General features: G+C 44.2%; 1 long non-coding RNA gene across 1 annotated transcript; it reads left to right on the forward strand.

The window, feature by feature from the left end:
- Positions 1-14,805: 14,805 nt before the first annotated feature.
- On the forward strand, positions 14,806-20,840 carry LOC147112637 (uncharacterized). Its single transcript, XR_015079533.1, has 3 exons — positions 14,806-15,208; positions 18,409-18,772; positions 19,350-20,840. It is a non-coding gene; the product is annotated as an uncharacterized LOC147112637 (long non-coding RNA).
- The last annotated feature ends 6,287 nt before the right edge of the window (positions 20,841-27,127 follow it).

Consider the following 27,127-nt stretch of genomic DNA (forward strand, 5'->3'; position numbering starts at 1 on the left):
TGTGGTGGGATGTAGACCGCAGTGATGATAACATTAGTGAATTCCCGAGGCAGGTAGAAGGGTCTGCACCTTACCATGAGGAATTCCAAATCAGCCGAGCAGGATCTATCAATTATATCACTGTTGGTGCACCAGGCATTGTTGGTGTAAATGCACAAACCGCCTCCCTTGCTCTTACCGGAGTCTGCAGTTCTGTCGGCGCGGAAGACCGTGCGTCCTTCTAGTTGTATGGTGGTGTCAGGGATGCCATTGTTCAGCCAGGTTTCTGTGAAGATCATGGCGCAGCATTCCTTTGTCCTTTTCTGTGTGGTGAGATCCCGTTTGATCTCATCCATTTTGTTCTCCAGTGACCTGACGTTGGCTCATTACATAATACCCAGTCTAAGATGGCCTGATCTCTAGTCGGTTCCTCGACATATTGGTCCAGGAAACCATCCCGTATACACTCTAGGAATTCCTCCTCCACAGTATTATTACTAATTTGGTTAGCCCAATCTATATGTAGATTAAAGTCACCCGTGATAATTGCTGTGCCCTTATTGCACGCTTCTCTAATTTCCCTTTTAATGCCATCCCCAACCTCCGCATTACTGTTTGGAGGTCTATGTACCACTCCCACTAACGTTTTCTGCCCCTTGGTATTTCTCAGTTCTGCCCATACAGATTCCACATCATCAGAGCTAATATCCTTCCTTACAATTATGTTAATCCCCTCTTTAACCAGCAATGCTACCCCACCTCCTTTTCCTTTTTGCCTATCTTTCCTGAATATTGAATACCCCTGGTTGTTGAATTCCCAGCCTTGGCCACCCTGGAGCCATGATTCCGTAATCCCAATCATATCATATTCGTTTACCTCTATTTGCGCACCTAATTCATCCACCTTATTAGGAATGCTCCTTGCATTAAGACACAAAGCCTTCAGTCTTGCTTTTTAATGCTCTTAGACCTTTTAGAATTATTATTTACTGTGGCCATGTTTGATTTAAACCCTTGATTTCTCTGACTGCCACCTTTGTTTTTCTCCTTCCTGTCTTTTGCTTCTATCCTTGTTTCCCTTTCCTCTGTTTCCCTGCTCAGGTTCCCAACCCCCTGCCATTTTAGTTTAAACCCTCCCCCAGAGCACTAGCAAACAGTCCCCCTAGGACATTGGTCCCTGTCCTGCCCAGGTGTAAACCGTCCGGTTTGTACTGGTCCCACCTCCCCCAGAACCGGTTCCAACGTCCCAGGAATTTGAATCCCTCCCCCTTGCACCATTCCTCTAGCCACGTATTCAGCTGCAATATCCTTCTATTTCTACTTTGACTAGCACGTGGCACTGGTAGCAATCCTGAGATTACTACCTTTGAGGTCCTATTTTTTAATTTACCTCATAACTCCCTATATTCAGCTTTTAGGACCTCATCCCATTTTTTACCTATATCGTTGGTGCCTATATGCACCATGACAACTGGCTGTTCACCCTCCCCTTCCAAAATGTTCTGCAGCCACTCTGAGGCATCCTTGACCCTTGCACCAGGGAGGCAACACACCATCCTGGAGTCTCGTTTGCAGCCGCAGAAATGCCCATCTATTCCCCTTACAATAGAATCCCCTATTACTAAAGCTCTACCCCTCTTTTTCCTCCCGTCCTGTGCAGCAGAACCACCCCTGGTGCCAGAAAGTTGGCTGCTGCTGCCTTCCCTTGATAAGCCATCCCCCTCAACAGTATCCAAAGTGGTATATCTGTTTGAGAGGGGGATGACCACAGGGGACTCCTGCACTACCTGCCTGTGCCTACTACCCTGTCTGGTGGTCACCCATTCTCTTTCTGCCTGTGCAACCTTTACCTGTGGTGTGACCAACTGATTAAACATGATATCTACGACGTCCTCAGCCTTGCGAATGCTCCAGTATGTATCCATTCACAGCTCCAGTGCTGCAATGCGGTCTGCCAGTAGCTGCAGCTGGATACATTTCCCGCACTCATGGTTGTCAGAGACACAGGAAGTGTCCCTGATTTCCCACATAGCACAGGAGGAGCATACCGCGGGGCCGAGCTCTCCTGCCATGACTTACCCTTTAATTAATTTAAAATAAATCAAAACAATACCACCAATTACACTATAATTAAATGATATACTCAAGGGCCCTTGTTTACCAACAGTCCCCGCTACACCACAGAGAGCTTAGAAACTATAAACCAAAGAGTTTAAGTTTGGAAAAAAGGAGAAAGAGAGAAATACTCACCAACCAATCACTTACCTGCTTTCTGGTGACATCACACTTTGATTACTTTTTACTTCTCTCCCGCTCTGAGATTGGTAAGCCTACCTGGTCTGCCACCTCTTTTATACTCGCTCCGCCACCGCCGCCGCTTCACCCAGGTCCGCCGCCACTGTGGGGCCTCTTATGTTCATTAATAAATAGACATTCTTATTATGAACACAGCTAGCTTTTGCTAGTTACTTTATTGAGCACATGTGGACTAGGTACAGTATCTGTAGAGGCTTCCATCTTGACTACTGCCTTGTGGGTAGCCTAGTGCCTCATGGGTGATGTAGTCTTAATATATATACAGCTGGGTAGTGTAGTCTTATACATATAGCTATATACAGCTCTACACAGCTCTACGGCTCCACCTAGTGTCCACTATAGAATGACATGTTATTGATCATTACATCCCCCTTTCTTTGAGGTTTAACAAAATCAATATCAATCAACTTTCAAGAAAACAATAAAGATAATATCAGTAACACTTTGTTAGTGCTCTATAAACATAAACATTTTCAAAACAGTCAACACATTTTCAAAGCTTTACATTGTACTCAAAGATTAAGTCTATCAGGCTCTTTTACTTCACATGTGGATCTTCTCAACACGGGTAAGTCTGATGTGTCTTCATGAGATTGTTCTGGTGGTGAATGACAAGATGCAGTTGCGGCATTGTCATCAATCTGGTCTTGACTAGTCTCTTGTGTTTTTAAGAGGGAACGGCGGTTCCTCCTGAGAATCTGTCCTTCCTCAGTTCTAACAGTGACCTTGGTCCTACTTCCTCAAGAACTGTAGCTTTCCTGTTCCATGCATCTGGATCCTCAATCCTGACAACATCATCCCTTGTCAATGGTTTTAGAGTTTTGGATGACTTGTCATAGTATGATTTCTGTTTCAGCTTTAACAGTTGAAGTCTCTGTCTCAATTCCTCACTTTGCTGTTCTTTTGCACAGCAGGGTAGTGTGGTGCGCAACTTGTGACCCATTAGTAGTTCAGCAGGTGAAGAACCACAGTCTAAAGGTAAGGCTCGGTAGCTCAGCAGGGCGAGATAAGGATCAGACTTGCTTTCTGTCGCTTTCTTCAGTAGCTGCTTGAGAACTTGAACACCTTTCTCTGCCTTACCATTTGACTGAGCATACAAAGGACTGGATGTGATGTGTTGAAAGTCATAATGTGCTGCAAACTGTTGCCACTCCTTACAGTTGAAGCACGGACCATTGTCGCTAACGGCAATCCTGGGAATTCCATGTCTGGTGAAGAGGGATTTCACATGCATTATGACACTGCTTGCTGTGGTGCTTGAGAGCAGCGCCATCTCAGGATAGTTAGAATAGTTGTCAATCACTATTAGATAGTCTTTACCATTTAAATGAAAAAGGTCCATACCAACCTTTAGCCATGCTGCTGTTGGTATGTCAGCTACTATCATTGGTTCCTTTGCTTGTTTGTTTTGGTGTTTCTGACATGTCTCACATTTGCCTATCATGTTCTCAATGTCCTTATTTATGCCAAGCCAATAAACAGTGTCTCTTGCTCTCCTTTTGCATTTTTCAATTCCGAGGTGTCCCTCATGAATCCTTTTGAGCATGTCTTGACGGAGAGCCTGTGGAATGACTATTCTGTTCTGTTTTAGTAATAGTCCACTTGCGACACTCAATCCTGACCTTATGTGAAAATATTTTGGACAGGAACCTTTTGGCCAACCATGATGAATGTTCTCTATTACTGTTTGTAATACTGTATCTTTTACTGTTTCTTCTGCTATTTGCTTTGATTTTGTGTCTGACACGGGCAGCGCAGCAGTGACCATACTCACATGAACATCCACGTCTTCTTCAGAAGAGCTCACATGACTCATTGTGGGTGCTCGGGATAGTGCATCTGCTAACACTATATATTTGCCTGGTGTGTAGATCAGTTCAAAGTCATATCTTTGCAGCTTCATCATGAGTCGTTGAATCCTTGGAGACATCGCATTCAGGTTTTTTTTTATGATGGCAACCAGAGGGCTGTGGTCTGTCTCAACTGTGAAGGTGGGAAGTCCATATATGTAGCCATGAAACTTTTCTAGTCCAACTACCAAGCCTAGACATTCCTTTTCAATCTGGGCGTATCGCCACTCAGTATCAGTCATAGACCTGGAGGCATAGGCAACAGGCTTCCAATCTTCACCCTCTGCTTGTAGCAAGACCGCACCTAGGCCATCTTTTGATGCATCCGTTGACACTTTGATTCTTTTTGTTGGGTCAAAGAAGGTGAGTACAGGTGTGGTTGTCAGCACTGTTTTGAGGTTTATCCACTCTTGTTCATGTCTTTCTGTCCATGCGAACTCATTTGTTTTATGTAGCAGGTCTCGCAGACAGGCTGTCTTGGCTGACAAGTTAGGAATGAACTTTCCAATGAAGTTTATCATCCCCATGATGCGTAGCACTCCTTTTTTGTCAGTGGGTCGGGGCATTTTGAGTATGGCGTTTACTTTTTCCATATCTGGCTCTATTCCTTTACCAGATAGATTATCTGCTGGGAAAGTGACTTCCTGGACGCCAAACTGACACTTGGCTTTGTTGAGCTTCAGTCCATTCCGGCGTATGCTCTGTAGCACTTTAGTCAGTCTCTCATTGTGTTCTTTCAGTGTGGAGCCCCAGATGATGATGTCATCAACATAGACCCGAACTCCTTCCAGACCTTCAATTATGTGTTCCATCGCTCTATGAAAGATTTCAGATGCAGATATTATCCTGAAAGGCATTCTGAGGAAACAATACCTGCCAAATGGTGTGTTGAAGGTGCAGTATTTGGCGCTCTCTTCATCCAGTTTCAGTTGCCAAAATCCTTGTGAGGATCGAGCTTTGTAAAGTATCTGGCACCTGACATTTCACTGGTGATTTCTTCTCGCTTGGGAATCTGGTAGTGTTCACGTTTTATGTTTGCATTTAAGTCCTTTGGATCCATGCATATTCTTAGATCATTGTTCTTTTTCTTTACACATACCATGGAGTTAACCCAGTCTGTTGGCTCTTCGACTTTCCTGATGACTCTTAGTGTGGTCATTCTGTCCAGTTCATTCTTGAGCCGGTCACGCAGGGGTGCTGGAACTCTTCGTGGAGCATGTACCATTGGCTGAGCATCCTGCTTTAGCTGGATCTTGTAAGTGAATGGTAGAACTCCAAATCCTTTGAACACATCCTGGAAATTATTCACTACAGAATCCACCGAATCATCTGGTCTGCTTTTGGCACAGTTTATACGGTAGACTCTCTTGACCAGTTCTAAGTCCTCACAAGCTTTGTCACCCAGTACTGAATCAAGCCTTTCAGCCACAACAGAAAACATGAGATGATGCACTTTGTCTTTGACTGTCACTTTAAGTCTGCATACACCTAAGCAATCTATTTTCTGTCCATTATAGTCCTTCAGTAGTACTGACTTTTTCTGTATTTTGGGCTTTTCTTTCATATTGATTTTGTCACTCATACTGATTAAGTTTGCTTTTGCCCCAGTGTCTAGTTTCAATGTAACTAATGCTCCATTTACCTGCAGTGGGATCATCCTCTTTTACTGCATTAACTTTATGTTCAGCATTGTCCATTTCTGAGGGCTGCACATTTTCTGTATCCTTTTTGATATTGTCACATGACACCATTCCTACAAAAATTGCCTCACTTAAATCAGTGTCCTCAATTACATTAACTCGTTGCCCTTTCTTAGTTTGCACTTTTGAAAAGCATTGTTTGGCAAAGTGATTCTTTCCATTACACTTTGTGCACATTTTCCAAACGCTGGGCATTGTCTTAACTGGTGTTTGTAACCACAGCGTTTACAATTAAAAATTTCATCCTCCGATTGCTTTTCATTTCTGTTCTGCCCATGTTTCTTCCCCTTATAGGACACAGCACCGACAGCAGCATTATCACTCATTACAATCGCATCATTATTGATTTCAATGAAAGTCTTTGCTTGCTTTCGAGCTAGCTCGCTGGCTTGGCATATTTTCACCGCATTTTCCAAATTTAGTTCGGTTTCTCTCAACAGACGTTCCCTGACTTTTTTATCATGAATACCAAACACAATCTGGTCACGAATCATGGATGCTTTGAGCTCAGAGAAATTACATGTCTGTGCTTTCAGTTTCAGATCAGTTATAAAGCTATCAAAAGTCTCATTTTGCTGCTGTGTCCGAGAACAGAAGATGTATCTTTCATAGGTCTCATTCTTTTTCGGAGAGCAATGTGCATCAAATTTTTTTAGCACATCTTCTAATATTTCTCTGTTGTCCTCTGGATTAAATACAAATGTATTAAATACTTCTATTGCCTGTGGGCCTGCAACCATAAGCAGCAACGCTATCTTCCTTGCATCTGGCTTTGTACCGAATCCGATGGCTGCAATGTAGAGTTCGAATTGTTGTTTAAAAGTCTGCCAATTGTAGTCGAAAGTTCCTGTGAGTTTCAAACACTCTGGTGGCTTCAAATTCTCCATTTCTCTTTTCACAATTTTCAGCAGATCTTCACCACCCTGGTACCTTCTTATGTTCATTAATAAATAGACATTCTTATTATGAACACAGCTAGCTTTTGCTAGTTACTTTATTGAGCACATGTGGACTAGGTACAGTATCTGTGGAGGCTTCCATCTTGACTGCTGCCTTGTGGGTAGCCTAGTGCCTCATGGGTGATGTAGTCTTAATATATATACAGCTGGGTAGTGTATTCTTATACATATAGCTATATACAGCTCTACACAGCTCTACGGCTCCACCTAGTGTCCACTATAGAATGACATGTTATTGATCATTACAGGGCCTACCTGGTCTGCCACCTCTTTTATAATCGCTCCGCCGCCACCACCGCTTCACCCAGGTCCGCCGTCGCTGTGGGTCCTACCTGGTCTGCTGCCTCTTTTATATTTCGTACTGTCGCCGCTGCTTCACCCAGGTCCGCTGTTGCTGTGGAGCCTACCTGGTCTGCAGCCACTTTTATACTCGCTTTGCCGCCGCCGCCACTTCACCCAGGTCTGCCGCCGCTGTGGGGCCTACCTGGTCTGCCGTTGCTTTTATACTCGCTCCGCCGCCGCCACTGCCGCTTCACCCAGGTCTGCCATCGCTGTGGAGCCTACCTGGTCTGCCGCCGCTTTTATACTCGCTCCGCCGCCGCCACTTCTACCAGGTCCGCCGCCACTGTGGGGCCTATTTGCTGCTGCCGCCGCTTTTAACCTCGCTCCACCGCCGCTGCTTCACCCAGGTCCGCTGCTGCTGTGGGACCTACCTGGTCTGCCGCCTCTTGTAGTCGCTCCGCCACTGCCATTTCACCCAGGTCCGCCGCCGCTGTGGGGCCTACCTGGTCTGCTGCCTCTTGTAGTCGCTCCGCCGCCGCCGCTTCACCCAGGTCCGCTGCCCCATATCTACTATGCCCTGGACTCTAGGCAATCCTGCCATCTGGTGAAAGTTTTGTGCTCTTTCTGCAGGGAAAGGGATGAAGATGTTTTTGTATTGTGGGATCTCTCTTTCCCCCCACCCTACATCCCACCTTGATATTTGCCCCTTACTGAAGATCACTTGGAACCTACAAAAGCTGTGTGAATGTTACTCCTCTTCTAGCTGCTGTGATGTGCTTTACTGTATTTGCTGAGGGTTTCTACCTCTGTTTTTCCTTATTGTTCCTGCCAGCTATGCTGAAATTAACAGAGTGCTATCCAGAGAAGCCTGGTCTAAATTAGACCATAAACTATTATATACTTTTGTACAGGGAAAAATATATGGGCTGGATTTTGTGAATGGAGACGTGCTGGAGGCGGGACTGCTACTTGCCAGGTCTCAGTCCCGCCTTCATCATGTTCTGGCCAACCAGTGGGATTTTCCCCTGATTGACCGTGTTAAGCCCGACCTGCGGGCTCAGCAGGCCAATTAGGGGGAAGTCACTGACAGAGCACATCAACGTCTGATGTGCCATCTGTTAAGACTTCTTGAAAGAAGAAATGTCAGAGTTTGACAGCTCTGTGAAGCTGTCAAACACTGACTTTCTGTGTAGTTTGATGAGCCCTTGTGTTCAGGACTCATCAAACCTTTCTAGTTTGTAGAAATCAGATGAATGTTGGTTCGGAGGATCCAACAGCTAGTCTGTGAAATCTACAATGAAGATGTTGGGACTCCGGAACCACCGCGGCTGAAGGCTGTAGGCAGAAACAAAGGTAAGTGAACATTTTATAACACTTTACACTCACCTCACATACTTACCACTCCACACTTGCACCCATCACTCACCTCTACATTGCACTTTCAGACCCCTCCAACCCCCGCAGACATCCTACTTGACTCCTCCACCCCGGCGGGGTTCTCCGAGGTCGGGAAGCCTGCACTTGAAAAGGTAAAATGGGACTAATCCTTTTTTCTGCCTGTTAACTAGCTGTTAACAGGCAGTTAAAAGGATTTAATCCCTTTCCCGCCTCGAGGAGACGGGACCCGGGGCAGGACGACTTCCCACCTCCTGGCAAAAGGGCATGGAGGCAGGATGGGGGCGGGTTTGCCATCCGCCCCCACTTTCTGCAGCTTTACCGGCAATCCCGCCTCCATACACGCCTCCTCGGGGTTGACAAAATCCAGCCCATAGAATCAGACACAGTACTCAAGGAGTGGTCTGAAGTGAGCACAGTAGAGTTTCAGCATGACATTCTTTGACTTGTGTAATATTAATCTGGTTGTATAGTTCAGCGATCGATTTGCTTTGTTGATTGTTGCACTGCAGTGGTTTGACATGTTGGATTTTTTGTTAATTTCCTTGCCCATTTCTCTCAGATGTGACTCAAATAATGAAAAGTTTAGTGTTTGCTTCCATTCAAAGCTATATTAACATACAATTTGCATACAGTGCATCTAAAATGCTGCAATGCAACAAATGAAAATGTTAAATTGCTAATTCTTGCAGTAGTTTAACCTTGTGACTAACAGTGCTGAGACAGCATGGGAGAAAGAATAATCTGCAATCAGGGCCAGCTTTGTTTACTAGCTGAAATAAATCCACGTGCCACTACATTCTCTTATGTCAGCCTGGCAGAACAATGACAGATGAAATTTAATAAAGGCACTGCACATAGGACGAAAAAACAAGTAGCATACACACTCCATTAAAATAAGTAAGGATGAATTTGAAAGAGATTTACGTATTTTAGTTGACTCAAAGCTCATCAGCAGTGAAATTCCACAGGGGATCTACCTGCCTCCCACTGTAACTCTGACGGGAGACCGATGGAACCCCCAGCAAAATGGCATAAATGGCTGAATAAAACTATTTATGCCTTTTTCTCAGGGGTTCTGTGTTAAGTCCGTGAATGATTTAGACATGGACTAGCAGGAGTGCAAACAAACAGATGTTTACTGGTGGAAGTCCATAACGAAACTAAACAACAGAGGCTCTCTAGCGCCTTTTATACAGGGGTGGTCACTGCCGGTACTGCAGCCTGAGACCAGTTATTCTCTTAAAGGTACATACACAACAATTCCTCCCCTTTTAGATAAACAGTACATGACATTCATTTAACAACTAAATGATAATGAATTACAATCACAATTACTGTTGCTAGATACATTGGTTAAGTTTAAGCAATTATAAGTTCAGTCTTTGAGGAGGCTTCCTGATTCTGTCTGGATAACGCCTCTTTGGGGTATTAGGATCTTCTGGCAATGTTGAGTCGGAATCAATGTCGTTGTTTGGTTCATCCGCTTCCAATATTACCGGTTCTGCGGTAGCTGCAATTGGAACATCGATTTCATTACCAGGTGTATCAGATCGTGGTGTGGAGTTGACGTTTTCCCGTGACTCTAGAATCTGGTCAGCATGGCGGCTTACAATGCTCTCCCCAACATCCACGGTATACATGAGAGGTCCTTGTCGTGTACAAATCGTTCCTGGTTGCCATTTCTCAGTGCGGTAGTCCCGGGCCAAAACTGGTTGACCTATCTTAAAACTCCTGGTCGGCCTTTCATTCATATTCTGAAACTGCCTGTTCTCCACATCTCTTCGGACGTTTGGCTTAACCAAATCCAAGCGGCATCATAGTCTTCGATTGAAGAACATCATGGCTGGAGTTTGGCTGGTAACCGCATGTGTCGCATTCCGGTAGGCAAACAAGAAGTTGTCCACCTTGTGTTGTAGGGGTATATCTTCATTACACATTGCCTTGATAGCCTTCTTGAATGTTTGGACAAACCTCTCGGCCAATCCATTAGTGACTGGATGATATGGGGCAGATGTGTAATGCTTAACACCATTGTTCTTTAAGAACCTCCGGAACTCTTCAGACACAAACTGTGGTCCATTGTCAGAGCAAATCTGTTCAGGCAGCCCATTCCTGGTGAATATGGTTCGTAAAACTGTGATAGTTTTTTCCGTGGTGGTTGAGGACATTTTTATTACCTCTGGCCACTTTGAATGTGCATCCACCGCAATTAAAAACATCGAGTCCATGAAGGGACCAGCAAAATCAATGTGCACCCTTTGCCATGGAGATGAGAGCCACTCCCATGGATGCAGAGGAGCTTGTGGTGGGGCGTTTTGGACCTTCTGGCATCCTGCACAGCTCTTGGCCCTCTCTTCGATTTCTCTATCGATTCCCGGCCACCACACAAACGCTCTGGCTAAGCTCTTCATTTTTACCCCACCCAGATGACCCTCATGAAGCTCATTGAGCACTCTATCCGTCAACGTAGGTGGAATTACTACTCTGGATCCACACATCAAGGTTCCTCTGCACACTGACAGCTGTTCTCTTCTCGGCGAGAATGCTGGCAGCAGTGGTTCGCCATGTGCTGGCCATCCCTTCACCGTTAAATCATAGACCCGTGATAGTGTCGGGTCATTCCGTGTTTCCTTTTCTATGTTTCCATTCGTCACAGGGAGACATTCGACTATGGTTGAGTGGAATAACTCCATTGGATCCACTGCAAGGTCTTCTTCTTCCACCGTCGGCAACGGTAGACGTGACAATCCATCAGCATTTCCATGCTGTTTAGTTCCTTTGTACTCGATGTCATATTGGTGTGCCCCTAGGAAAAGGGACCATCTCTGCAGCCGTTGTGCTGTCATTATCGGTACGCCCTTCTGAGTGTTGAAAATGGAGAAAAGAGGTTGATGATCGGTTAGTAGAGTAAATTTTTGACCGTGCAGATAGTGATTGAACTTCTTCACCCCCCACACTAGTCTGAGGGCCTCTCTGTCAATCTGGGCGTAGTTACGCTCGGCAGAAGTTAACGAGCATGACGCAAAAGCTATCGGCCGCTCCAAACCATCAAGGAATTTATGTGACAGTACCGCCCCAATGCCGTAGGGAGACGCATCACACGCCAGCCTGATTGGCAGTGCTGGGTTGTAGTGAGCCAATACTTCCTTTGAAGTGATTAAGTCCTTACTCTTCTGAAAAGCACGCTTACAATCATCGCTCCATTTCCATGCTACCCCCGTTCGTAGCAGGGCGTTCAGTGGGTGCAGAATTGTCGACAAATTCGGCAAAAACTTATGATAGTAATTCACCAACCCGAGGAATGACCTCAGTTGCGACACATTTTCAGGCACTGGGGCCTTAACAACCGCTTCAATTTTGTCAGGGGACTTATGTAACCCCTCTTCATCAATCACGTGGCCACAATACGATATCTGTTTCTTAAAAAATTCGCACTTGGGGCGGTTGGCTCGCAGCCCATGTTCCCGTAGTCTAGTGAGCACCTGTTCTAGGTTGTTAAGGTGTTCACTGTCATCTTCACCTGTTACAAGGATGTCGTCCAAGTAACACTGAGTCCCCGGAATCCCTTGCAGGACTTGTTCCATCGCTCTTTGCCATATCGCCGGAGCCGATGCTACTCCGAATACCAATCAATGATACTGGTAAAGACCTTTGTGAGTGTTTATCGTGAGATACTTCCTAGAGGACTCTTCAACCTCCATCTGCAAATACGCTTGTGCTAGATCAATTTTTGTAAAACGCTTCCCTCCAGACAGTGAGGCGAAGATGTCTTCTATCCTTGGAAGAGGATATTGTACTGTGCGAAGGACAGGGTTCACCGTCACCTTGAAATCCCCACAGATGCGAATCTTCCTTGGCTCTCCGGACTTATTGCTTAACGTTTTCTTCATGACAGGAACGATGGGTGTCGCCCACTCGCTCCAGTCGACCTTAGACAACACGCCCACCTTCTCCAGATTCTCCAGCTCTGCCTCGACGGCTGGGCGAATTGCATATGGTACCGGTCTCACTTTGAAAAACTTGGGAACTGCATTCTCTTCTATTTTTATTGAGGCGGTTATGCCTTTAAGCGTGCGCAGTTCTTGTTGAAATACCTCTTTGGCGTTAGCTAAGATTGTTGACAATCGTCCAGGAGTGACGTCTTCATCTTTTTTACCGTCCACCGTCATTGCATGAATGGAATGCCAATCTAAGTTTATCTTCCTGATCCATTCCCGTCCCAATAACGGTGGTCCACCATTTGGCAGTATGTAGAGATACAATTTCCGTATTTTCTTGCCATTTTATTCGACAGGCACCCTTATTTTTCCTCTGGGGTATACTTTTTGCCCCGTATACGTCGTCAAGACGATGGATGTCTCTCTCAAGGGTATGTGTGAAAATAGCCGCTCGTAGTCTCGTTGATTCATGACGGTTAGCGCTGATCCTGTATCCAATTCCATTTTAACTTGGGACCCTGCTATCGTGAGAGTGACCCAAATGGTTCGGTGATCCTCTTTTGCGATTACATTGTGAAGTTTGAGACAGCTTAGTCTCCTGTTTCCGGATTCACTATCGCTCATCTGGTCTTTGGAACTACTGTCCGTCATCTTTTGTACTTTCTTGTACGGTTCCTTAGTAGCCTTTTTGTTGTCGCTGGTCTTCTTCCCAGACCTACAACCTCGTGCAATGTGTCCAATCTTCCCGCATTGTCTGCATATTTTGTCTTTGGACCAGCAGTCCTTCTGGTCATGGTTAGTACTGCCGCAGCGATAACATTTTGCAAATCCCCGTGTCATTTCGTGGGTGCCGTATTCCTGTGGTTTTTGTTGAATTTCTGCAGCTCCCCTGGCTGCTGCTTCATATGATACTGCCACGCTGAAAGCCTTATCTAGCGTCAGCTCTTTTTCTGCGAGTAACTTCTTCTGTGTTCCTTCACTCCGGAGTCCACAGACAAATTTGTCCCGTAGGGTATCTGCCAGTCCTGCTCCGAACTGGCAGTGCTTTGATAGCTTGCGTAGTTCCGTAAGATACTCAGCATTGCTCTCATCTTTGTGTTGAGTTCTCCTGTGGAATTTAAATCTTTCTGCTATCAACAGCGGTGCAGGGTTTAAGTGCTCCTGTAGAACAGCAACAATTTCATTAAAACTCTTCGCCTTCGGTTTGGCTGGAGTAATCAGATCCCGCAATAGGCTGTACGTTCTAGCGCCCATTAAGTTTAGCAATATTGATGCCTTTTTTCCCTCCGCTATTTCATTTGCCTCGAAATATACCTTGACTCTTTCCACATACGTGGTCCAGTCCTCTAATGTGTTATCAAAAGCAGTGATACAGCCAGTCTTCGGCATCTTGCAAATCTAAAATGGCGCCTCCCGCACTTTGCCTTCTTCCCCGATTTAACAAAATGGTGCCTCCCGCGCTTTGTCTTCTTCCCCGCTGTTGTTAGCGCTGCTTTCCACGGTTTCTTGCACGTATTCTTTTTCTTTTATTATTTTCCCGTCGTGGAGCGGACCCTCTGGGACACTTCCCTCCCTCTTCTGAGGTCCGAACGCTGCCCGGCTTCGAAACACCGGCCGCGCCCTGTGTGCTCCACCCTCTCTCTCTCTCTTTGCTTCCCGACTCGCTGCCCGCCCCCGTTGAAAGGCCACCCGATCGAGCTTCAGCCCGCCGCAGCCCAGGAAGGATCAGAGCACTACCTGCCACCAGCCCGATTAGCTGGGAAACCACGGACCGAGGAACCCAGCCTGGCTCTGGAAAGTCACTCCTGCAATTTTTTTAATCGATGATTGACGGTCGACGCCCGTTTCTCGAGTTTCAATGGCCTCTTTTTTTTTCTTCTGGCTCCGACCTTCAACAACGTCGTCGGAGCTGCTGCTGAGTTGCAGGTAAGTTCGTTTCTTACTCGTCGCCAGTGTTAAGTCCGTGAATGATTTAGACACGGACTAGCAGGAGTGCAAACAAACAGATGTTTACTGGTGGAAGTCCATAACGAAACTAAACAACAGAGGCTGTCTAGTGCCTTTTATACAGGGGTGGTCACTGCCGGTACTGCAGTCTGAGACCAGTTATTCTCTTAAAGGTACATACACAACATTCTGCCAGTTGTAAGAAATAGCTGTTAGATTCAAAGATGGGTTTTAATTCTTAGAACAGAGACTGACAACATGCAACCGAGAACAGATAGCATAAATGCCAGCAAGGTCGAATATCAAGCATCAAAAGACAAATAGAAGTGATAAGGGAATCGTAAAATGCAAAACATCACAGGATAATGGGATAATAGACAAAAATGGAGCTGAAAAGTCATAAAATGTCCTTAAAGAATCATAACAAAACATTCCTCAGAAAGATAAGAGGGAGGCTTCATCAGCCATGCAGAAAGGGACGGTGAGGGATGCCTTCCCGCTTCACAATTGGACAATAGGATGGGGATCAAATGATTGACACCAGGTGATTACCAGCCCACTGAAATAACTATAAATATAGACGACCGAGAGGGGAAATCAGGCTGTCAGGGGTGAAGGCTTCTCCGAGGTGGCTACGGCCTAACACCTTGGTTAAGTTTAGCCTCTGAGGTGGCTGATGGCCTAACACCTCCAGCAGCTTGAGAGATGACCCAATGGAAGTGACCACTGCAGCAGACTGCAGGAATCCACCCAATCCGAGACCACCATACTGCCTCCCCGTCCGTCCGGTCGTGTCATTCTGATTCGGGAGTCGTAGATCGCTCCTACTGTCACGGGTTGTATGTCTATTATACTCTGCTTAAACCATATGTAATATCTGATTATGCTTTAAAACTGTAGCTCTTTAATAAAAGCCTTACAACTTCTAAAGCCCTGTTGGGTAATCTGTGTGAGCCTGTGATTCCTAATCTTACAGTAGTGTCAGAAGTGGGATCACAGAGTTAGGAGTTGTAAGGTTCCGGTTGGGATGACCAGAGGGACCGGTCGAATGCACATGATCGTTGCTTAGACTGTGTATAGTGTTTTTTCTCTCTGAAAGAAGGGAGTGGTCCGGTCGAATGCACGTGATCGTTGGTTAGACTGTGTATAGTGTTTTTTTTCTCTCTGAAAGAAGGGAGCGGTAAAGAGCTTGTTGAAAGGTAAAACCAGAAGTACAATGGTGTTGGCATACCACCGGGAACAGTTGATAGATAGCCTGAAGGAGGTAAAGCATAAAGTGCAGGAGAGAGGGAGAGATAGAGAAGGAAAAAGATCTAATTTGCCAACTCAGCAAAAGAAGGGAAAAACAGGGATTTGGAAAGCCAGAAAAAGCTGCTGAGACACCGATTTAAAAGGGGAAAAAAAGATAAATTTAAAGTTTTACTGACATGGAAGTTATTAACGTCTGTGCCGAGACAAATAAAACACAAGATTGCTGAGTGAAAGGAACCTTAAAAAAATGCTGGAACTTCAGTTTGTGTGAAAGTGTGTGTTAAAATGTGAAAGTTTTCCTGACTGAATGTTTAAGAAGTTACAGTATTTCTTTTGTCTGAAAGTCTGTCTTTAAAAGAAAGATTCTGTTATGTGTGTTTTAGCTCCACCCACTTCTGTGTGTTAAAAGCATTTAAATCTTTTGTCTTGTCTTGGATTTTGGAAGTTTTAAGAATGTGCGAATAAGATTGTGCCCCCAGAATTGAAAAAAACTACTACAATTTAAGTTAAGCTGGTGTGTAAAAACTGAGAAGAGCAACAAAAAGTTTGTTTAACAAAAGATTAAGTTTCAGTCTAAGATTTAACCTTGGCGTCGCGGTTGCTATGGTGAAATCTTCTAAAGCAGTTTGATTTGATTCGGTTAAATGTGAAAAACTAATTTTTTTCCAGTTATATTCAATGTTTTTACAGTATTTTGGAAAAACATCTGAAGAAAGGACAATAAGAAATGTGACGCAATTTACTGTTTTCTGCAAGAATGTGCTATTTTGTTTTGTTTTATCTGTTCTGTTCGTGTTTAGTTAAAGTGTGAAAACACAACTGTCTTTTTCGATCGCGAAAGTTTTTTTAAATTTACGTGAAGTAACGTAATTGCGTGCGCCTGATAATGTTTTGCTCCACCTTCTTAAAAACCTGCAAAGGAGTTAACCCTTCCCACTGACAGCTGTTTAAGTTCACCAAGCAACAACTTTAGTATGAAATTTAAAGATATTGGACATTATTAAATTTAAGTTTCTTAATTTTAAGTTAACATTTCCCCACAGTGACAGAAGGAAAATTATGATTTGATAAATTAACCCCTTGGGCTCTAAGCAGAGTCACAATGGATTCCCTTCTTTCTTTTGCTATATGGAAGTTACCTTGTAAACTAATTGCAGCACTTCTGTCTCTAATGTTAAAACACTGTGTAAGCCACCTAGCCTGGGAATCACTTGTTTCTGAAATTGGAAATGGAAGATAAAGTGATAGAAATGAAATTGAACATTGACAAAACCTGTCAGTTCAACTGTATTGCTGTTTGGATTTTGGGATAATTTTGTAATAATAAAATGGACTCAGGCACTATATATTGGGTTACTTTTGGGAAAATAAAAGATCCTCTAAAATAATGATAAATAAAAAGTGTTAATAACTTGGACCAAGTGAGAATGTTTGATCTGTTTTCAATCTTAAATATTGTACTGGACAGTAAAGTTCCTCCAGGGCTCATGAATGAGATATGAATGATAATTAATGGGATGTGTAAAATGGAGAGAGGAAGTGATTGATGGTGTGAGGTAGAAACAGGAGAATTACACCACCAATTGAGAATTTTCAAAACTTTCTAGTGAAAGTCAGGAAAGTGTAGTTAAGAATAGTAAATGGATAGCTTTCTCTTGGAGACATTTGTGTCCCTGCCTTTAATGAACTTTTAAGAAAACTGAATTTGATAGTCTGGCCACTACCCAAGACATCGGGACCATGCAGAGGAAGATGAGCAAAGATCTCCAGATGACTACAATCTTTCAATAAGATACCTGAAAGCCCGAGAAAGGCTTGTATCGGATGGCATGTGTGGCACGATATTGAGATACTGATATGAGTGTGCAAATGTGATTCGTTACGTATGAAGCAATTACCATCCAGGAATGTATGTTGAGTTTGCACTGAAGAACGGGTCTCAGACATGCTCAGTTACTTGACAACAGCAAGACATGAAATGGTTAATGTGGCCCAGGAGAGCGAGACAACTTTTAAAGCATTGACACATACTCCATCGAGAAACTATCTAATTAATTAAACAATCAGAATAGAGATAAACACACTGGTACCTGTTAGACGGATTGAAATTGAAGTTGAAGTGGAGAGTTACATGGAATCTGAATTTGTACAATTGAGGGCTAAGGAGAAATCATGTTTAGTATGAATTATCCACAAGATGGATGCGAGTAAAAGAGAGATCTGGAGAATCTTTTAAGTCCATGATTTGTTGATTAGATGTTGTAAAGGGTTTTTGATCACAGAGGTTTCTCTCTCTAGAGGCCTCTCTCTCTTGCACAGTAAAACCTTGAGTGGTTCGACCCACTCGCCCCTTAGGTTCTATACACTGGTCTTGGATGCAGGAACTACAATGTAGAGAATACTCGATAGGCCAGGTTCAATGGAAATGAAATGAAATTTTATTGCATAGAGAAAAACAAATCAAATGCAAGTCAATTAAAGGTACATGGGAGGGAAAAACAAATTCATAATACATTACTAACTGAGATAGATACAGGCATATTATACTTTACAAAAGTTATCATGAAATGGGGAAACACACGGAACATCGAGGGACAACAACTCATTACCCCTTAAATGCCCACCCCCTAAGCCTAGCTAGATCAGATTGTGAGGGGCCAGAAACATGCTCACCAATCCAGTTGGAAAGTATAGAGTTTTGAAACAGGTCTGCGTTTTGATCCTTTCAGGCGTCCTGTCTCCACGTGGTCAGCGCTGCAGGCTGTGACACTCTCTCTTCTTCCTCAAGGTGAAGGTCACGGACAGGCTGGACACTGGTAGGCCTGGACGTCGGCGGGGACGGCGACCACCTGTTTGACCATGGTTGAAGAGGTCGCTTCGCGGAGTCTAGCTGATTACCATTTTCAACTAGATTTCTTCTGTAGGGCTGCTGTCCTTTGTCTCGTCAACGGCCCGGGGTTTGCCAATGGTCTCCCGATGGTTACCCCGGGGCGGGACGCAGACTCGAATCACCTTCTTGGTCTCTGGATCGACGTTCCTCCACGGCTCTCAAAAGGACAAGCTCAAAAGCGCGTCTCGCTGATCGCTACCGATGGCTACCCGGGACTCCAGTTATACTTCTCAAAGAAGCCTTTATCTCCCGCCAAATCAAGGTTAGTCTTTGTTTAACTTTTAGCGGGCTTGTATCACAACGGGGTAGTTATTATATTTAAACTGCTTTCGGGATGGTCGATGATGGCCATCTCTGGTCTGGAATGACCTTGTATTGTTTTGAATGCCTTCTTGATGTCTTTAATGGGTCTTTGATGCTCCCCTTATGAATATAAAACTGTTTCCCTTTGTCTGGGTAAACATTTAGATGGCCTTTATCTACAGGCCGATCTGACTGGATCTGCATCCAATCCATATGTATGTGGTTGTGTCTGGTTTCGTTTTCTCCAAAACGGCCTTCCATAACTTACTGTGGGCTGAATCCACAAAGGCTGTCTGGGGACTGCAGGAACCATTTTAAAGTGTCCAGAAAGCTAGTCATGGGGTCTGGCGGCCATTTCATGTGTCCCTTTTTCTGGGCTTCTTTTAAAACAGTCTTTAAAAGTAAAGGCCTCTTCTGCCAAAGGACCCTTATCTGACAATATTAATTTTGCGGATCTTACAATGTGAAACTGTAATGTCGCTTGAAATGATTTCAAGACTGAATTTAACTGTGGCTGTAATAATTGTGTTTTGTAGGTAACAGAGCGTGGGAAAAACCAGTACGAATCCAGCATGAGGTGGTTTTGGTGGTGCCTCCTGTGTCACTACTACCGCAACTACCATGCTTTATGGGTCTAACAGGACCTGTCCCATTCGGATACTCGGATACGACATTCCCCTGTTGTTTCAGGGTTTCAGTGAGCTCATGATGTGATTGAATTCCTCCCTAAAGCATTTTTATGTTTTGGAGCAAGACAACTCGAGAATGGATATTGAAATTGACAGCATAGGGAACAACTCACACTGGTGGGATATTGGGCTTAATACATCAGCACACCCTTAGGTTCGTATTATTTCACATGCTCTGGTAGTTATCCAACTTGTAATGATAGTGTATTTGATACATGTAACGTGTGCAGTAAGACATTGATACATAAGCCAATTGGGTACTCATGCCCATGGCTAACCAGCACTAACAAGTTAATTGAGCACACCGAAAGAGAAGATCCGAAGCAATGTAGAGGAGACCCCAGGCGGGGTAAGATCAGGAAAGATAGAAGAAACAGAGGATTTCCCAGGCGGGGCAGAATTGGAACACCGGAACAGTGAATTGAATTTGAGTAAGGGGTCAGAGGTTGTTCCTTCTCCTCAAAGGAATGGGCTGTAAGGATGGGGGTAACCTTCATTTTCAAGACTCCCTACTAACTAACGGCCAAGTTGAGAGAGCAATAAGGGCTAGCTAGATTAGTCAAGAGCCGATTGTGAGAATTCAATAAGGATATTTCCTTCTCAAAGAAGGGAATTGTAAGAAATAACTGTTAGATTCAAAGATGGGTTTTAATTCTTAGAACAGAGACTGACAACATGCAGCTGGGAACAGAAAGCAGAAATGCCAGCAAGGTCGAATATCAAGCATCAAAAGACAAATAGAAGTGATAAGGGAATCGTAAAATGCAAAACATCACAGGGTGGTGGGATAATAGACAAAAATGGAGCCGATAAGTCATAAAATGTCCTTAAAGAAACATAACAAAACATTCCTCAGAAAGATAAGAGGGAGGCTTCATCAGCCATGCAGAAAGGGACGGCGAGGGCTGCCTTCCCACTTCACAATTGGACAATAGGATGGGGGATCAAATGATCGACACCAGGTGATTACCAGCCCACTGAAATAACTATAAATATAGACGACCGAGAGGGGAAATCAGGCTGTCAGGGGCGAAGGCTTCTCCGAGGTGGCTACGGCCTAACACCTTGGTTAAGTTTAGCCTCTGAGGTGGCTGATGGCCTAACGCCTCTAACAGCTTGAGAGATGACCCAATGGAAGTGACCACTGCAGCAGACTGCAGGAATCCACCCAATCCGAGACCACCATACTGCCTCCCCGTCCGTCCGGTCGTGTCATTCTGATTCGGGAGTCGTAGATTGCTCCTACTGTCACGGGTTGTATGTCTATTATACTCTGCTTAAACCATATGTAATATCTGATTATGCTTTAAAACTGTAGCTCTTTAATAAAAGCCTTACAACTTCTAAGGCCCTGTTGGGTAATCTGTGTGAGCCTGTGATCCTAATCTTACACAGTCTCCTCCTGAGTTACAGCGGGATACTGGTAGAATCCCTGTGGAATTTCAGAGCCAACATGTCAAACCACTGCAGAGCAACAATCAACAAAGTAAATACAGGAAACTCTCTTTTTACCGGCACCTAAATAACCAGAACTCTCTCTTAACCGGCAAAATTCAGGAGTAGGTTCAGGTAAGTTTTACTTCATATTAGTGGCCGTGTAACCGGGGTTCCTGGATCTGTGGCCATGTAACCGGGGTTCCTGCACCTGTTGCCATGCAACAGGGATGCCTGGATCTGTGGCCGTGTAACTGGGGTTCCTGCACCTGTTGCCATGCAACAGGGATGCCTGGATCTGTGGCCATGTACGGGGCTCTCGTACCTTAGTAAGTATACCTCTCTGTAATCCGGACTTTTTGATCAACCGGTACCATGCCGGTCCTGTCGGTGCTGGATAAAAAAGAGTTTCCTGTAGAATGCTGAACTATACAACCAAACCAGTATTGTACAAGTCAGAGGGTGCCATGCTCAAATTCTACTGTCCTCGGGTCAGTACTGTGTCCAGCTCTGGTCACAGAGAAATAAGAGACATTTAAGAGAATGGAGAAGGTGCAGAGAACACTGTGGCCCCGATTTTCGGCTTGTGTGGGGAATGGTCAGATTTCCCCGAATGTGGGGTTTCTGACACACATAAAAAAAGTGTCAGCCAGCTCCACGCAATTTTCCCTCAAGTGGCCAATTAATTCCCAGCATGTGGGAAGCCTTGCTAATTGTCCAATTCGTGTCAGAAATCCCCACAGTATGATGTCATCATTCATGGTGCTTTCAAGGTCCACAGCAAGCACTGCATCCTCTGAAGGCTTCCAAACGAACCATACAGGATGGCAGAGGAGCCTGCAGCAACTGTGGGCAGTGCCAGACCCCCAGCTGCCTCCAAATTCGACGAGACTTCACTGCAGGCATTATTGGATGGGGTTAGGGCCCACAGGGAGGTCCTCTTCCCTAGGTCAGGGAGGAAGAGGCCTCCCACTGAGACCAATGCTGCATTTAATGTAATTTATAGTTTATTTAAAAAGTGTGATTTAAAAAAAAAATTATTTGAAGGTTTACTGCTATTTTGGGCCCGTAGTATTTATAAGTTTTGACAGGTCTACCTGTCAATCTTATGAATGGGCTTTTCCCTCCTCCAATTGGCTGCCCATGGCTCACGTGATCCCAGGGGACGCATCGCACTAACTATGCCCCTGGGACACGCAAGCACAGCGCGCCGGCAGCTGGGCCAGGCCCCGGAGCAGAATTCCACGGGGCCCTACAGCTCAACTGCCGGCGCGCAAGGTAAGTGCAGGTTGGGGGCTTACACCCGCAGGAAGCCCCTGACCCGAATTTCTGGGCCATGAGCAATTAGTTTACTTACTACTGATGGTTAAAAAAAAACACCTAGTAGTAACATTTGTTGACAGGAAATAATCCTGCCAGTTTCCTTTAGTTGAGAAACCTAGCTAATGGCCCAACTCTATTGTACAAGGCACCACTAAGATTGATAAGTAGAAAAGGCAAGGTAAACCATGAAGTGGTACTTGGGTTTTAACGGCCTGTAGGTAATAGGAAAGTGGGTAGGTTTATGCATGGGTAGTGTATATCAGGGATTCAGTTGCACTCCCCACAGTTGTCCATCCATTAAAATCAATGGCCTCCAAATTCTTTATGTAGCTAACTCTAGCTTCCAGTGGCAATGCTACACTCAAAAGAGTGAGAGTGGAGATAAATTGTTTGTACTCCCTGCAAACATGACTCCCCTCTGGGAGCCTTGGATCATGAAATTAGCCCTAATATTCGCTCCCGGTGTGCAATGCTGTGTACTAGAAGTGCTAAAGATGAAAATTTACTCCTCAGAAAATTCTGAGATGCTTATACTATAAAGATTATCAATAACATGATCTTTGTTTGCTGTTGAGGGCAGGCACAGAAAAGTCACTTAGTGAGTGAATTATTGACAGGGTCTCTGTAGCCTCCCAGCAAAAGTAACTAGTACGTTTCTTCTATTTCAACAAAGCAATTAAAACTCAAACTTATTTAGCTGTAGATCTGAAAATATAGATCCTACCATATGAAAAGCTACAAATTGAAATATTTTTCCAGTAAATCTTTATATCTATTTTCTAACTGTATCATAAATGGCATTAATAATCATGCATTTTAATATTAATAGCACAACTACACAACTGAGACATTTTCAGGATTTGCCAACCACTATGTTTGTTTTAAGCTAATGCGTGATTAAGGTAGGATTCCCAGGAATGCAGGGTATTATGGTACAGTAGATCAAAGCATTTGCAGTGTATAATATTGACACCAGGCTTCTAAAACAAGTACACTGTTAATTTCAGTTTTTGTTTAATAAAATGAGGCTAAAGGGACAGTGAGTTGGCTTTGTTCTGACAAGAATTATCAGGTTTACTGCTGGTAACACTTTAATTACCTCCCCCCACCATGGAAATAATCAACAAATTAAATTCTGCAGCCATCCACCTGGTCATCACCAACGTACCATGTGTGGCTTGATCACATGAGGATTAAGTGAGAGTGTTCTAAGTGATTGCAAAACAAATGCAAACAAAAGGGCCACTTGGACTTGTATCAGGCGTATCCTACCAGTGGCAGCATTCCATTGCCATCTGGTTATAGAAAAGCAGCCAGGTATAGGCACATAAAATATACCATGATAAGCCTACCCTTCATTTGCACTGCTACAATACAAAGTATATCATGTGACAGGTGAATAGTACCACCATTCTACCTTTTTAAGGCCAGCTTATAACTAAGTGCATGAAGTACTGATACCTATTGGAGTCAAGGGGGAAGTTAGACGTGTAGCCTTCAGCATGATTTTATCTCCAGTACCTGCGGGTGGGACATTGACTTTGTTGGGAATAACACAGTTCCTAATTACTAGCAGGAAGAAAATGTAGTCCAGTCAATCTAAGATAGCATTTATTAATTTTAATAGATTTTTCTCTTTAATAGTGGATTTGTTTTCTCTGGGCATGCATTTCATTTTGTTGAGTAAACTAGGTGAAGAATCAAAGGGTGCAGTGCAGACAACCACCAAGGTAGAAGTCAGGAAGTAAAGGTTTTAGCACAAACATAAAACCAAAAATACTGCGGCATCTGGAAATCTGAAATAAAAACAGAAAATGCTGGAAATACTCAGCAGGTCAGTCAGCATCTGTGGAGAATGAAACAGAGTTAGCGTTTCAGGTCGATGAACTTTCATCAGATAAATGTTACCATGCTTGGATTTTAAAGGGCTGGCTTGCGTACTCATCATGATATTGCTGCAAAGAAGAAAAAGTAAGGATAAGGGACTATCACCAGTCTAATGTGGAGGGAGCCGGCAGATGAAGCACAATTTTTAAGGTCTCAATGGCACCCTCTCCCCCCGGCCATAGCTGTACAGTAAAGATACCCATCCAGTTGCAAACTGGCAGTGCAGCTATGCCAAGATATTCACCTGCAGATGGGCAGCATAATAAAGCCCTGAGTCAGGATTCTGTGCTCGTGAACGACACATATTTTCATTTGACTAGTTGAACTATATACCTGGCATTTTTTTCCTTCAAATTTTCCCTCCTCTCCTCTCATGAAGAAAGTGGGATACAGTTCTACTGATACCTACAGTCCTCATTACTAGGTCAATCTTTTATGTGTGAGCCTTATCAGGGAGTGTCAGCAGGACATCCAACAGGTTGTCTTGCCTTTATCTGATGGACACACATGCGGCACACGCACTTTCCAGCAGATGAGGAGCAGGAACTGTGGCTGATTTTTCTCCACTCTAAGCCGTGGATTGCTGATTTTGCCTGCAGTATCCCCGCCACTGCCAAAAGAGCACTAATACCAGATAGAAAGTGACGGCTCCTATCCTCTGAGTTCCTTGCGGCTATTAAATCCCGTTCCAGCAATGTTCACAGAATAATTTAGAAATGAGAAATAGGGCTCTTGGCTCATTTAATTAAGGTATGGAAAACTGTCGGTGCAGCAGTATCAGATTCACAGTAGCAGATGCTTAAATGTTGCTTTTTTTTTCCTTCCTCAGCAAAGTCCTTAGCACAAGGACTTCTCACAAGCCTGCTCACTGTAACAGATTGATGAGATTCTAATATCCTAAAATACTCCAACCATAAAGGTTTGGGGAAGTTCTATTCTGCAAATATGCACTTGCTGAGCAGTGTTCTATCACACCAAATGCCCTACTGAGATTTAATCACTGATATGCTGTCTGGATTTGTAGGCTCCAAACTTCAAATTTAATTTCACTCATAATTCTTCTCTTTGACACATTGCTATTATTAACTATTTTTTTTCTGCCATCTGAAGACTATGTACATGACTGTCATCTCATGGCAATTCGAGATAAAACTCGAAGTATGTGATTGTTGATAGCACTCGAGTATAGTGTGGATTTTGCACGATGTTTGCAGATGGAATGGGAATCATGCATCGCGGATTTGGTGCCGGCTGGCGTTGCACAGAGATTTAACCCCATTCTCCAGTACGTGTCTTCAGTGCATGAGCTACGCACGCAATTCTACATCTACAATCCTCAGCACAAGGGGGTAACTTTACATCTTCAGCACTCCTGGCACAGAGTAGTATATGTTCATGGATGGGTAATCATGGGGCACGTGCTAAATTTCCCTAGGAACACGGCTAGCATGTGAAGCTCTGTGCTGGAGGAACTGAGGATGGAAATTTACCTCATTATAAACTGTTGCACTTTCTTTTTGAAATAAACTGACTATAAAAAGTGCAATTCTGCAAATAAGCAATACAATCCTACAGGATAGCTATGGCAATTTTGATTTTGTGCTCTATAACATGTGCGCATTGTATTCTGTGTGGCCAGAGCAAGTACCAGTTAATGCACATTTGAGTATTCACAAGTGTCAATATTTGTAAAATTGCTATCTACATATTTTAGTTGATATAACTTTTATGACTTTATCATCTGGAAGTTGTACATATTAGAATAGTTAGTGCTGATATATTCACTATAACCTGATGACACGAAACTTGGAAGTGTAGTAAACAATGAGGAAGATAGTAATAGACTTCAAGAAGACATAGACAGGCTGGCGGAATGGGTGAACACATGGCAGATGAAATTCAATGCAGAAAAGTGTGAGGTGATACATTTTGGTATGAAGAATGAGGAGAGATCATACACATTAAATGGTACAATTTTAAAGTGGGTGAGAGAACAGAGAGACCTGGGGGTCCCTGTACACAAATCTTTGAAGGTGGCAGGACAGGCTAACAAAGCATTTACTAAAGCATATGGGATCCTGGCCTTTATAAATAGAGGCATAGGGCTGGATTTTATCAATGGAGGCATGTAGGAGGCGGGACTACAACTTTTGGGGTTGTAGTCCCGCCTCCATCGAGTTGTGGCCAACCCACTCGATTTTCACTTGATTGACCTTGTTGAGTCTGCCCAGCGGGCTGAGCAGGCCAATTAAGGGCCACCCAACAACAGGTGACATCAAGAGCTTTTGACAGATGAAATATCAGCATTTGACAGCTTTTTGAAGCTGTCAAACACTGACAATCTGTACTCTAAGTTATTCCTTCCTCTCAGGCTGATTTAGAGATCTCTCCAGAACAGAAAGCTGAATGCTGCAGATTTTGACAGCTCGCGGCCATTCTGCTTTCTGTGCCGGTGAGATGAGGGACTCCCGAGACCTGAAGGAAAGAAGGCTGCAAAGGTAAGTAAAACTTTAAACACTTTACACACACCAAACACACTTACCTCTGCACTCATGCACCCATCACTCACCTGAACACCGGACATCTAGAACCCTCCAAGCCCTTCAGCCCGACGGTCCGCCTCGCTAACTTGGCGTGGTTTGGAGCCGTTGGGAAGCCCACACTTCAGGGCTAAAAATAGGGATTAGCCAAAAACTGCCTGTTAACTACCTGTTAACAAGCAGTTAATTGGCACAAATCCCCTTCCTGCCTCGGGGAAGGCGGGTCCCAGCACAGGTCGGGTACCCGCCACCTGTGAAACAGGCATGGAGGCGGGTTGGGGGCGGGATGGGTTCGTGCCCCCGATTTCACGATTTTAACCCCCCACATGCCTCCAATCCCACCTCAACGGCCCGATGAAAATTGAGCCCATAGAGTACAAAAGCCAGGAAGTTATGGTAAATCTATGTAAAATAGCTGGGGTCCTAGGACCGATCCCTGCG

This window comes from Somniosus microcephalus, chromosome 9 (assembly GCF_052327205.1).
Source record: "Somniosus microcephalus isolate GS21.2 chromosome 9, FLI_Smic_1.0, whole genome shotgun sequence".
NCBI lineage: Eukaryota > Metazoa > Chordata > Chondrichthyes > Squaliformes > Somniosidae > Somniosus > Somniosus microcephalus.